Consider the following 14,980-nt stretch of genomic DNA (forward strand, 5'->3'; position numbering starts at 1 on the left):
TCCTTGCATACCTGGAATAAATCTCACTTGACCATGACGTATATGTAGTTAGGTTTGATTTACTAATATTTTTTTTTTTTTAACATCTACATTCATGAGAGAAAATGAACTGTGGTTATCTTTTTCTGTTAATACTTTGTCTGGTTTTAGTATCAGGATAATATTAGTCTTATAAAATGAGAATCAGTTTCTCTATTCTTTTTCTTGAACAGATTGTGAAAATTGATGTTATTTCTTTTCCACATGTTTGCTTGAATTCTCTACTGAAAACATTTCAGCCTGGTGATCTTGGAGGTAGCTTTTAAATTATGAGTTAAATTTTTTTAGTTATTATAGGACAATTCATATTATCTATTTCATCTTGGTTATGTTTTGGTAGTGTTTGATTTTTAAGGAATTAGTCTCTTTCTAAATTGTCAAATTTATAGCATGAAGTTGTTTGTAGTATTCCCTTATTATCCTTTTAATGGCTGCATTGTCTGTAGTGATGTCCTCCTTTTCATTCCAGATGTTTGTGATTTGTCTTTTATCTATTTTGTCAGTCTTCCTAGAAGTTTATCAATTTCATGCATTTTTTTCCCCTAAGAACCAGCTTTTATTGATTTTCTCTATTTTCTTACTTTCAATTTTTTTGTCTTTATTTTTTCCTTTCTTTTGCCTGCTTTGGGTTTATTTCCTCTTCTTTTTTCTAGCTTTTTGAGATAAGAACTTAGATCATTCACTTTATACCATACTTTTTTCTGATGCTATTAGCATGTAATGCGCTCAGATTCTTTCTCTACACTGCTTTTGTCACATTGAACAAAAATAGATGTGTTCTGTTTTATGTTGTTTCAGTTTTATGTATTTTAAATTTTTTGTTGTGACTTTCTCTTTGACCCATGGATTATTTGGAAGTGTACTATTTAATTTCTATGTGTTTAGAGATTTTTTTTCATTATCTTTCTGTTATTGAATGCCAGTTTGATTCCATTAATGTTTGGATGACATGATCTGTATGACCTTTAAATATATTGAGATTTACTTTATAGCCTAGGGTATAGTCTGTTTTGGTGGATGTTCCACAGGCACCATTGTTGGGTGGAGTATTGTATATGTTTCAGTTTGATCCTGTTGGTTGTGCTGTTCAGATTTTCTATATCCTTTATAATTTTCTGATGAATACTTCTGTCATTTGCTGAGAAGGGGTTGTTGAGCCCCCAGTCATAATTGTGAATTTGTCTCTTTTTGCAGCTCTATTTTTCCCTTATGTATTTGGAGACTCTTGTTTATTGTTGTGTGAACTTTTGTAGGATTGTTATGTCTTCCTTGCGGATTGATCCTTTCATCATTATGTAGTATCTTCCTTTGCCTCTTGCAATTTTCTTTGTTCTGGAATCTAGTTTATCTGATATTAATATAGTCACTCCTGCTTTTTATTAACTAATGTCTACTTGGTATGTCTTTCTTCAAGCTTTTGCTTTCAAAGAATTATTTTCATGTGTTTTTAACCACTCTGCCAAACTGTGCTATTTTAATTGGTGAATTGTTACCATTTCCGTTTAAGTTACTTATTAATATGTGATGGCTTATCTTTCACTTTATTTTTTGTTGTTATTTTCCTTCTTCTCATTTCTCTGTTTCTCTTTTCTGGCTTTCCTATGTGTACTTGAACATTTTTTGGGATTAAATCTTGGTATTTTTATAGTATTTTTGAGTGTATTTTCTATAATTCTGTATAATTTTCATAGTGGTTGGTTGCTTTGAGTATTAAAATATACATATATGAGCTATCTTAATTTACTGGTATCAACTATTTTTTACTTCAAGTGACATGTAGAAGCCTTATTTCTGTTTAGGTCCCTTTACCTTCCTCCCTTTTACATATCATGTTTAGTATCAGATGGTGTTATAGATTTTGTTCTAATCATCAAATACGATTTATAAAACTTGGGGAAGTGATAGTCTACTGTACATACCCATAGTTCTGCTTTTTCCTTGCTTGCACTCTGAGGTTCCTTGTTTTTCATTTGTTTTTTATTTTATTTTATTGTATTATTATTTTTTTTTGCGGTACGTGGGCCTCTCACTGCTGTGGCCTCTACCGTTGCGGAGCACAGGCTCCGGACGCACAGGCTCAGTGACCATGGCTCACGGGCCCAGCCGCTCCGCGGCATGTGGGATCTTCCCAGACTGGGGCATGAACTCGTGTCCCCTGCATCGGCAGGCGGACTCTCAACCACTGCACCACCAGGGAAGCCCATTTCTTTTATTTTTGACAGACTTTTTTTAGCCAGTTATCAAGGACATACTCCTTCATTTTGTTTTTAAATACAAGATTATGTTTTCAAAGTAAATGTAAATGTACTATATACTAAAGACATTGTATGTTTTAGTGGTATGAGGAACATTAAAACATTTTCTTATACAAATGAGATATTTTGTACTTGGTGAGAATGAATAAAAATATTTTTGGACTGTAAGAAAGTGCTGTAAGAACATGTCTGATTACACTGTCCTAGCTTTGAAATAATGATGATAAGAATGAGTAAGAGCTATTTTCCATACTTTTTGTTATTAACATTAAGCGAAGATCAAAGTGTTGTAATTAGGCTGCTGATTAGTATGTTCATCTGTGCTGATTTCTACTGTACTAATAGTGTCTTATTAATAATACACACAGTTTGTACTTAATCTGTAATGTTCCCCACCAATTCATATTATAAGTGAAAGAGAGTAAGATTTTCACGTTGAGATGTCAAAAAATAGTGTGATTTTTAAAGGTCTTTCTTGTTTTGGGGTTTCTTAAATTAACTGGAGCTCTGTTTCTTTGACAGTATATCTATATAAGGTGATGGCTGTTAACTTTGTAAATAGTTACATGTGAATTTTGGTACCTTGTAGTAAGTTATGATTATAAAAATTGTTGATACTTATGTTTTATGTGAAAGCATTTGACTTCTGTTCAGTTATATAAACAGATGCTATTGACTGTCCTTAATGTTGTCACAAATGTGTTTTTTCTGAATTTTCACAAATGTCTGGAATGGGATAACATTTTTTCTCTATTTCAAAACAGTCTATACTTTATGATCAAAATTTATGTATTTTTAGTGTAAAATTCATCTCTAGACAAAATTTTCTGTATTTCTTTCAGATAATGATGATTTCCTTTTATTAGTTTTTTATTATTGTCAGTTTTTTGATTGCTGTCCATCAAATCACTCTCGCATTTGGCATAATTTATACTTTTCTTCATTTTTATATCATTTTTCCTGTTATTTTTTTCCTGTTATTTTCGCTCCTCTGTAACTACATGGATTGGGAATGTGTGTGGTCAGATATTTAAATTTTTTTCATAACGTGTTGTGGAAAACCCATTTCTTTCTTCTGAGCTGTTATGTACTTGGGTGGTCACTGAATCGTTTGATACCATAGCTGTGAGCTATGTTTGCTCATTTATATATTGCTTTATTGTTTAAAATCTCTTCCTGGAGTTAATTGCTTTCAGTCTATTGACTTTTTTTTTTTTTTTTTTAAGTTTCCCAATCTCAAAAGTCTTTTGAATGCTGTTGTGTTGGCATAGTTGTTCACATTATTGATGTGGATTTTTATCTTTGAGTGGTAAATTTTGTAAATTTACACAAATTTTAGAAACTTCGAAATAAATCCTAGTACCAACTTTCAAGTTGGTACTAACTTTCAATAGTACCAACTTTCAAGGTTCTCCATAGTATAGTAATTCCTGTATGAGAATTTAAGAGATCTTTAGGTTAAAATGATAGTGATTTTGTACTGAAGACTATTATCTTAATTCTCAATTTGGAGTAATTTTTTATGACTTAGACTAAAAATCTTCCTAGTGACCCAAGAAGATTATTTGCTAAACAAATTCAGGATGATTTTTCTTCTTTTGATCTTTTCTGTATTACACACATATTCAAAATTATCTTTATAATCAGAAAGATGAATAAAACTTTTAATTTTGGAAACAAAGACATAAAACCTTTTTAAACCTTGTGATAGGTTGTGGACATCTTTCCTTGTCATTACTTACAAGTCTCCTTTGTTATTTTTATATCTGCATAGTTATCTATTCTTGGCAGTCTCTATTGGACATTTGGATTGTTTCCAGCTTTTAAATATTTTAGCCAACACTTAATGGACTTCTTTGTTCCTGATAATTTGTTCAATTTATTATTACAGGATATATACCTGGAAGTGAAACCACTGTTTCGACAAGGTTGGTCATTTAAAGTTGTGATGAGTTTTACCAAATTGCTTTATGAATGTATTGATTTATACTCTTATTAAAACAGTGGCTATGAAAACTTGTTTCTCCAACAGCTTTACCAACACTAGTGTTTATCTGTTTTATTATTACCAATATAGAATTATAGTGTATTTAATTTACAATTTTTTTTTAGTAAACATAAACGTTTTTTCAAAGGTTTGGGCTATTTATAGTTGCTCTTCTGTGAGTTACAAACAGTTCATTCTTCTTTTGAGGCATTGATCTTTCTCATATTAAATTTAAATGGCTTTTTATGTGTTATAGTAGGTGTTGTAGATAGTAATCCACTTCGTAATATGCATTTGTCGTATTCTTCATCCAGCAGTTTGCTTTAGATTCAGTTGAACACCAGAATGCTTGTGTTGAGGGGTCTTGTTGTTTCAAAATCATACTCAGTCTCTCTAGACACATTGTGTGGTGATGTGCTCAAGCTAAATGAGTCTGAACATACACTGAATCTGAACGTACACTGACAGGGCATATACATAGTTGAGTTGTGTGGCAAACAGAATTGTTTTCTTTTTCTGACTCTTGTTTTACAGCATTGAGGAGAATGGCACTTGTATGGCTAAACTGGTGTGTGTGTGTGTGTGTGTGTGTATTTTTTGAAAAATTTTTCTCCAATTTTTTTATTGTGACAAAATACGCATAGCATAAAATTTCATCATAATCATCTTTAAGTGTACAGTTCAGTGTTATTAAATACATTCATAATGTTTCTCAAGTATTGCTACCATCTATCTTCCTAACTCTGTCTTGTAAAACTGAAACTCGAGAGCCATTAAACAATAATTCCCAATCGCCTCCCTCCTTCAGCACGTGGCAGCCACTGTTCTATTTTCTGTCTCTATGATTTTGACTTCTTTAAGTACTTTATATAAGTGAAGTCATACAGCATTTGTCTTTTTGTGACTGAATTATTTAACTTAGCATAATGGACTCCAAGTTCACCTCTGTTGTAGCATGTGTCAAAATTTCTTTCCTTTTTAAGTTTGAATGATATTCCATTGTTATATTCCACACTTTGCTTATCCATTTATCCTTAGATGGATACTTGGGTTGCTTCCATGATTTACCTATTATGAACAACGCAGCTATGAACGTGGGTGTTCAGATGTCTCTTTGAGACTCTGCTTTCAGTCATTTTGCCTGTATACCCAGAAGTGAAATCCTGGGTCGTATGATAATTCTATTTTAAATTTTTAGGAACTGCCATACTGTTTTCCACAGCATTGTACCACAGGAAGCTTTAGAATCTGTAAAAGGCACCTCAAGCCTCTGGAAGGAATGCAAGCCTATTGACAACTTTGTTTTTCGCCCATTGAAACCCATTTCCAACTTCTGATCTCTAGAGCTATAAGATAGTACATTTGTGTTGTTTTAAGCCTCCTAGTTTGTGTCATCAGCAGTAGGAAAATAATGTAGCCATTAAGCCAATATCAGCAATCACTTACCTCTGGGCTTCTCGTTATATGAAAGCAAACCAACCAAAACCCTTATGTGTTTAGGTCTTCCTTATAAACAGCCATGAACAATTCTAGCAGAGAGGAGAAATTTCCCCATTTAATGCCTCTTTAGAACCATTGATATCAGGTTAAGATTATGTGTTTGCAGACGGTTTTATTTAACTCAGCTATGAAACTGTCTAGGCCTGTTGTGTGTGTGTCTGTATGTTTGTGTGTTTGTAGAGGGGTAAGGGTTTGGTTTGCTTTTTTACCTGCAGATTGAGTTTCCTTAACAGCCATGGGTCTATTTAGGTTTACTGTTTCTTTTTTTATTCATTTTATTAAATTACAATTTTCTAGGAAACTGTCCAGTTCATCTTGTTTTCAGATATATTTTACTAAAGGTATATATAGTATTTTCTCTGTGTATGGCAGTGTTGTCCTTTTCATTCCTAATACGGTGTCTTCCTTTTGCTTGATCAATCTTGTGTAAGCTATTTTCAGGGAAGTAACTTTTAGTTTTGATGATACTAATTTTTTTCATTGTTTTCTATTTCATTGTTTGTGCCCTCATAGCTGTTTCTTTTCTTTGCCTTTCTTCGGACTCACTCCCTACCTCTGCAGCATCTTGAGTTAGAACACAGATCACTTTGATATTTCATCTTCTAAAGTATGCCTTTTTGCCTTTTTTCTATAGTTTTAGTTGTATCCCACATTTTGGTATGATTCTAACATCAATTCCAATGTGTGTGTTTTTTTTCCACACCACCAAGCCATATCCCACAGGTTAATGGCTCAGTCCTTCAAGACTCCCCACTCCCTCCACTTCACATGTCAGTCGCAAGTCCAGGTTGTTACCAGTGCTTCTGACTGACCAGCCACACATCGTGCCATTAGTCCCCTCTCGTGAGTTCAATTAATTTGCTTGAGCGGCTCACAGAACTCAGAGAAACATTTTACTTACTAGGTCACCAGTTTATTATAAAAGGATATAACTCAGGAACAGCCAGATGCATAGGGCCCGGCATGTGGGAAGGGGCACAGGAACTCCATGTTCTCTGAGTGCACCACTCACCTGGACTCTCCATGTGTTCAGAGCCCTGAAGCTCTCTGAATCTAGTCCTCTTGGGTTTTTATGGAGGCATCAATACATAGGTATGATTGATTAAATCATTAGCCATTGGTGATAGCACTCAATTTCCAGGCCTCTCCCCTCCCCAGTGGAGGTAGAGAGAGAGGAGTGCTGGACTGAAAGTTCTGACCTTGGCAACCAGCCTCATCTTTAGGTTACCTAGGGGCTTTCCAAGTCACCTCTTTAACACAAAAAAAGAAACCTTTGTTACTCTAAACACTTAGGATGTCACAGAGTTTTAGGAGGTCTGCCAGGAACTGGGGTGAAGATCAAATACATATTTTTTATTATAAATCACAGTATCACATTTGGTACATGAGTTTCATTGTCAGCCAATTCTAAATATTTTCTAATACCTGTTATAATTTCTTTTTTGAGACATTTATTTGACATTGTATTTTTAAATTTCTCAACATTTGAGAGTTTGGGTTACATTTTTATTTGTTTCAAATTTAATTGCATTTTAATGGGAAAATGAGATCATTATATTATCCTCTTACATCTGTGACCTTATCAAATTACCTAACTTCCCTGAACTTTACCTTCTCTACTCATAAGATAATAATTTTTCCCTTTTGGGTTTTAAAGTCTTGTGAGGTTAAAATCTCTGTAGAGTTGATTAATATGTAAATGGATATGTGTAGTAATGGATACTTTCTGGATCCAAACATCTTGTCTTTCACCTTACTTTAGTTACTAATTTCCCTGGTCCCATTTTTAATCTTGTTATTATCAATATTGGCAACGATTTTATAAATTCGGTTTCAAGACTTCTCCTCTTTGATCACTTCTGTTTCTCTTTATAGCATACCTCTTTAGTATTCCAATTTAACAAACCCATTGATTTGGCCACTTCTTTATTCTCTTGTCCTTGAATTCTTACCTTCCTCCTTTACCTATCTATAGACTATAGTTTGTCATTATAATCATCACAATGCAGATGCTCTCAACTCTTCAGTCTCTTTTGCTCTTTCTCCTTCCTCCCTCCTCAGTTCTTTTGCTCCTCTCTCCCTCCTTCCTTGGATTAAATTCACCTTTCTGCCTTCTCTGTGCTTACATAGGCACAAGTCAATGTGTCTGAAGAAAACACACAATACTGATGTTCTGATTTAAATCATGACCACTAATCTCAACTTGTACTTCTTTGCAAACTCTCATTCTCCTAGTCCATTCCCTATTCCATTTTTTAAAATAACCATTTCATACATTCTCCTTTCTTCGTAAACCTTCAACACCTCTTCCCTTATCCTTACTCTCAGTTGCTAACTTTGCTATTTCATTGAGAGGATGAAACTGTTTACTAGAAAATTTAAGTAAGTTCCCAGCACCAAATATACATACCCATTTGTATCTGTCTATGCCCACTTCCTAGCTCTTACTGTGGATGAACTATCTGTACTCCTATCTAAGGCCAACCCCTGCACATATGCATTTGATTCTATTTTCTCTCACCTCCTCAAAGACATTACACTAGCATTTCTTTTTGTTTCTTATTTTACTGATCAACAGCATACGAAGTTGCATAAGTTTCCTCTTAAACAGTAAACAGCAGCAACAACCACAGCATACTGATCGTACATCACTCTCACCATCCCCAATACTCTGCTCCCTTTTTAACAGAACTCTTCAAAAGAGTTGTCTGTTCTCACATCTCCAGTTACCTTCCCTTTCCCTTGAATTCACTTCATTCAGATTTTTGCTGCCATCACTCCACCAAAAGTGCACTGCTCAGGGTCACCAGTGACCTCTGTATTGCTAAATCTAGTGGGCGTTTTTCAGTGCTTACCTTCCTTGACCTATTAATAGCATTTGACGCAGTTGATCACCTTTCTTGTTGAAAGTCATTATTCATTTGCATTTGAGAATCTCACTCTTCTATTTACCTATTTAGTCACTTCTACTCATCTCTTGGATGTTGGTTGCTTCTCATCTCCTGGTCCCCTGAACACTGTAAATATTTAACTTATTCATTCATTCATTCTTTCATATTTTATCACTTTCCCCTACTAAAGTGTTTGTTTCATGAAGGTGGATATTTTAGTCAGTTTTGTTCCCTGCTCTATCCCTGGTGCTCAGTAAATATTTGTTAAGTGAATGTTACCATTCTGCACAGGTAGGAAGGCAAATAGCTAAAAATTACTGTAACCAGGTTTTTTTTTTCCAGTAAGCTTTATGACCTATATTCAAACTCCTGCAGTCTGAGTGTAGAGCCCTGTCATAAGCCCTTGTACACTGTAAGGTCTCCTCTGAAGATAGTTGGAATAGAGCTGGACTAGAAGGAAAAGGGGTGTGCTGAGCTGCTAGTGGTCTAGTTCCTGGCCTACCACTAACTTTGATGTGTGACCTTGAACAAGTTGCTTACTTTTTTGAGTTTCATTTCCTCATCTGTAAAATGCAGGTTGTAGGGTATATGTTATCTAATGTCTTTCATAACCTCAGTAATTTTATGTTGTGTAATTGTGAGATTTTATGCCAAGATTTAATGTACCTAAGAAGTACAGAGAATGCGTCAGATATAAAGATGGCTCCTGTAGTTTACACTTGTCAAACTAAGAACACGAAGTTCTACTCTACTGTGTCTGATGTGCCTCGGGAACTTAGGCCATGCGGCTTTGGACCTCTGGTTTAGATAGGCAGAGAGGAGAGGTGTAGAGCATCCTGCTTGAATGATGATGTACTTTTGAGAAAACTGATCAAAGAAGAAGGAAGTCTACTAGGTTGAATAGGTGTTTGGGGCAGGCTGTAGAAGGAGGATTTTAAAAACCAGGGAGGGGAATTTGGTTTTGTTATGATATTAAACTGGAATCCATCAAAAATTTCTGTTACGGATACAACAAAAGTACTACGTGAAAGAGAGTTCAATGTGGGTGTTTTTAAGGGAGGGGAGATTGGAGTTAAGTAAGCTGCATAGGATTAATTACAGTAGTAGTAGTAATTACTACAGTAGCTGCTGTAGTAATTCCAGGAACAAAAAGGATCTAGATCTGTTTTAGCCTGGCAGCAGTGGAAATGGGGATAAGGGAGGGAGGAATACCAGGATCTGGTGACTGATTAGATGTGGAGGAAAAAAGGAAGCAGAGAATTAAGATGATTTGAGGTTTTAGCCAGGGTTACCAGGGTGGTTTCTATTAGTATGTTAGGATGTTAGAAGTGATGGCTGGAGGAAGGGATCCAATATGAATGGATGGCCTACAGGTCAGAATTTGGAAATTATTTAGCACAGAGGTTTTCAGGGTTTTTTTTTCCCAAATGAAATGTTGTGTGAAGACACAACATGTAAAAATGCATAAAAGTGAAGCTGATTTGGTTGGATCCAGGGCAGAAGTTTGTGGTAAATGGGACCGACATCTTGCTGGCTGGCCCTCCTCCTGTCCTTTGAGGCACCTTGTTGAATCTGAGGGCTCTGATGAGTATAGTCAGAAACTACTGAAGTAAATCATCTGTAAATGCTCCTCTAGATTGAATGTTTGGTGACCTGAGAGTCTGTTACATCCTCTGAGTTTTCTGGGCGACAACATCTTCTTGTGTCTCCTTGCCTTAGCATTTAGCAAATATTTATTATTTCAGACGCTTGTCTAGGCCCTGGGGAATGGTAGAATACAAAAAAGATATAGTCCCTCCCCAATAGAACTTACAGTTTATTATTATAGAAAGCCACCACTTAAAAGATAATAAAAGGCCATCAAATAACTATAATCCGTAAAGTGCTGTGACAGTGAAGTAGTAGTTGATCTGAGCTTTTAAGAGCACCTTGTTTAGGGCTTCCCTGGTGGCGCAGTGGTTGAGAGTCCGCCTGCCCATGCAGGGGACACGGGTTCGTGCCCCGATCCGGGAAGATCCCACATGGCCGCGGAGCGGCTGGGCCCGTGAGCCATGGCCGCTGAGCCTGCGCGTCCGGAGCCTGTGCTCTGCAACGGGAGAGGCCACAGCAGTGAGAGGCCCGCGTACCACAAGAACACCTTGCTTAGTCTGAGGGATTGAGGAGGGATGATCAAGGAGGACTTCTTTGTGAATGTTACAGTTGGGCTTGTTGGAGATAAAGAGATACAGAGAGCAGGTTGTATCTGCTGCTAGTGTGTAAGACTTTATGAAGTTAGCTATTAAGAAAGGCTTATGGACAAAATTGTTTAAGCAGTCTTCCTAAACTGGACATTTGACTGCTTTATGCAAGAGATTATTGGTTAAAACCAATCCATTAATGTTGTAAATGCTTTTGAATTTACTGTTAGATAAATAATAACCTTAAATTTTCATTATTGTAGATTTTTGCTTTTTAAATATGTTTCATCAAGAAGTGCATAAGGCCTTCACTCTTTTCCTTTCTTCTCTTTGTCCTCTCTTCATCCTTTCTCTTATAATAATTACTTTGATTTGAATACACCCTCAATCTGAAACTTCTTTGAACTCATTCATAATTATCTGAAATATAATTTGTAGACATTCCAGTGAGAGTATCATTGTTAATTCAAAGATCCCTAGGTCATATTTTAATACTGCATATTTATTTTCAATTTATAATTCTTGAGTAGATCAAAATAAAAGTAAAATTTTGAAAATTGATAGGATTCATTTTAGCATCTGAATTTGCGAACTTTGTATCGGAGAAGATATATTCAAAGTGAAATTAAAAGTGAATTCACATTGATTCTAAAATATAATGTATCCCATTTTAGGAAGTTGCCTGAAGGTCAGTTAAAATCAAGTGGAGTTTCAGAAACGTTGGAAATAACTGATGTAAAATGTTGATTAGGTATGCATATGATACTATTTTTTAACATGTTAACATAATTTGAAAATTTGAACTATATTTTATGAGCTTAACTAGTTGTAAATTAAAACAAAATAAAACTACAATATTTTAAAAACTAAGCATAAGGCATTTTGGTAAAGTTTAAGAACATGAATGTTTTAGTTGGAACAGATGTGAAAGACATATTATTTTAAAGGAAAATGAGGTCCACAGCTATCTGTTTGGAAATGTCTTTCAATTACAGTGGCGTCCATGAATGTTGGATTTGAATGAAGATTTGGCTAGAACTTTTCTATATCCTATCCTGTATTTCCTTTTGAATAAGAAATAGCATGTGTGAAATACATTTACGATAATCCATTCCATACTGTGTAATAAAAATTTTGTGAAGAGTGATTATGTACGGTATGAAATTATCCCGATTATATGTTCTTTTCACTTTTAGCTAGCTAGTATTTTAAAGTTTATATAAATGTTATAGAGTGTGTTGATATATTAATTTATTTTTCAAAATGGGAATATGGAATAACGTACTCTCATTATAGATAATCACATTCCATTGGTGGTGTAACTTCCTATATTTAGCCAAACATGAAACATTGTTCACTGCAAAAGAAATAAGAGATTTACCTGAGTGAACAACAACCCAGCAATTAGAAATGAATTCTTGCTGAATGAGACATTCAGGGGAATTGCTGAACAATATTATTTGCATTTAACAATTCTTGTATTAAATTCTTGTATTAAATGGCCTTCAGTTTTTTTAAATGCAGGGTAGTTGAGTCAGTTGAACAGGGTAACTTTCAGTTCACAGTAAAAGTAAAGTGAATGATTGCTATATTATCTATATTATTATTCATTTAAACTTACATATTAAAATTTCAGTAAATAAAATGTGGTTTAATATATATTGAATTATTTTATTATTTAGGTTACTAATCATCAGAAAATATTTTTATGCTTGATTTTAATGAGTTAGTTATATTGAAATCCTCATGTTGTTCCCATAAGGAAGTTGTGTACATGTGCTTGTGTGTATGTGTGCACATATGACTGTTTAATTTAGATCAAGTCTATTCAAACTTTAGAATAGGTAAACACTTGATTTTATTCCTTTGAACGTAGAAGATACATAATATATAGAATGGCCATTTGTTACAAGTACTGTACAATAACTTTATATAAGGCTTAAGGTATGTATATATGCTTATATAATCCTCTTTTACATATTTGATGCAGGCATTATGTTAATGAATATCACATTTTTCTTCAAATTTTAAAAAGTCATGTTTTACTATGATGCTTACTTACAAGGACAGACCTCAAGAGCATGGACTTAGGAACCAAACAGTCTGCTGATTAATAACTGTGGGACTTTTAGTAAGTTACTCACTCCTAGTAAGTTACTTTTCATCATCTATAAAGTGAAGGGGTGCTTTGACTAACTATTAAGTTCAAAAATATAAAGTCTTTAACATCTGTACCTTGCATGTAATAAGTGCTATCAGCATAAAATATATGTGAGATGATTATACTAGCTGTACTTAAATATGTGATTTTGGAATCTTGAAAGTCTGCTAATTTTAAAAAATGTGAGTCAAAATTAGATCTGCTTTAGCTATTTTACTGGACATTTTGATTGTGGGCTCGTTTTTCATTAATGTATTAATTTATACTTGTTTTCATTTAACATTGGGCAATTTAACTGTCATTTAATATTGATAACTTTTTAGAAATAGACAATAAAATATACCTGATAATTATATGGACAATATTTTCTACAGTAATCCAATTAGAGAACAAATTTCAAGATGCTTATTATGGAGACCCATAGCATTTGATCAAACATGGAACTCATTATGTTCACATATTAGTTTCATTAATATTTGCTGAGTTAAATAGAAAATGTTACATAAATGTATTATATAAATGTATAGGTGTGTTATTGCTAATTAATTTTTAAAATTATAAATATTTTATTTTCTCCATCAATTTGCTTTTCTTTTATCTCTTATCTGTTGCATAGAGTAATGTTTGTTACAGTCTATGATTTCATCGAAGGGTGATGCAGCATTTGATTGTCTCCCTTTGCACATATCTATATGGATTGAAGCTAGATGGTGTTTAAGATGCAAACTGACTGACTTTCCTTGGAACAGAAAAATTTTTGTCAGTTAAGCCACAGACTCAAATAAGGCTCTGGTCTTAAAGAAACATAATTTTTTTTTTAATGTTTAACTGATCTTTGAGAAATCTTGAGTTTAAAGTCATGCATTGCAAAAAAGGAAAACATTTCTGAATTATGAATGCTTTTTGTACTGTAGACAGATAAAAGATATTCCTTTTAGAGTTAAAGATAGAAAAAAAAACACCCATAGCGAAACAGAAAATGTGTTATAGGTTTAACAGTGGTTTCAAGTAATGTGAAAAATTATGCTACTGTGAAACTACTGAAGAATCATCATCTAACTATTGAATTACCTACAAATGTCAATCTTCAATATTTGGTGGGGTTTGTTGCCTGACCATAATGTAGGAAAAATAGTCTATTGGATTACCAAGTATTTTTGGTATATACTTTGTTCCAAAACAAGTGACTTTTTTTCACTATAAGCCCATGAAATGTTTTTCATGTGGTTAAAGAGTAAATGTGCAAATAATATTTTTTTCGTAAAATTATTTTAAGTGCTGCTGAACTGTGAAGATTCATGCTTTAATTGGTAATTTCTCAGATGATCAGAGTAGGTCTCAGGTTACATTATTTGTACATGATTTAAGTTTGTAATGGTGTGATAAAATATTTTAAAATTAAGCTGAATTTTTTTTTTCTGGCAAGGAAAAATAGACTTAACTCTGTATTAGAGGTATTCATTAACTATATACATACTTTACTCCAACATAACAACATTTAAAATAGTTTTTTAAAATACATCCATCTTATTATCCTTGGGTAAATAAATTCTGAAATATAAAATTATTTATATTTCTAATTTTAAGGAGACTCCATCCCTAAAGATGACAGCAGTCTTAATAAGCACTTAGTATTTCTTTTCTTATGATTTTAACATGTTATAAAATAGCACAAATATTTGTAAAAGAAGTAACAGTGCAGGAAATAAAGTGTTATAATCAGTCTGTTGTGCTTTTCTTGCATTTTTCTGTAATTGAATTCCATATTTTTCAGAGCTTAGAATAAAAGATATGATTAGAAATTAATGTGTCTACTCAAAAAGAATAGGTAACTGTTTCAATAACTAAGACATTAGTGTTCCAAATGTTATAATTTCAGGTAGTGTGACTTAACTCGGAGTAACTCAAGGACTATGTATATAGAATTAACAACTTATATCTCTTTACATGGTCAAAAACTATTCATGTAG

The 14,980-nt window shown here is 33.6% G+C and overlaps 1 protein-coding gene across 4 annotated transcripts in view; it reads left to right on the forward strand.

Annotated features, from left to right (window-relative positions):
* Positions 1-14,980, forward strand: part of SUPT3H (SPT3 homolog, SAGA and STAGA complex component) — a gene marked incomplete at its 3' end in the record, with an annotated part of 421,318 nt that overhangs the window by 113,352 nt on the left and 292,986 nt on the right. Inside the window, exon 3 of one of the 4 annotated variants that reach the window (XM_079933093.1) lies at positions 4,186-4,222. The exons of the other annotated variants lie outside the window; for them this stretch is intronic. The remainder of the gene's footprint in view (positions 1-4,185; positions 4,223-14,980) is intronic. 4 annotated transcript variants of the gene reach the window in all.

This window comes from Stenella coeruleoalba (genome assembly GCF_951394435.1).
Source record: "Stenella coeruleoalba genome assembly, chromosome: 10".
In the NCBI taxonomy this organism is placed as follows: Eukaryota; Metazoa; Chordata; class Mammalia; order Artiodactyla; family Delphinidae; genus Stenella; species Stenella coeruleoalba.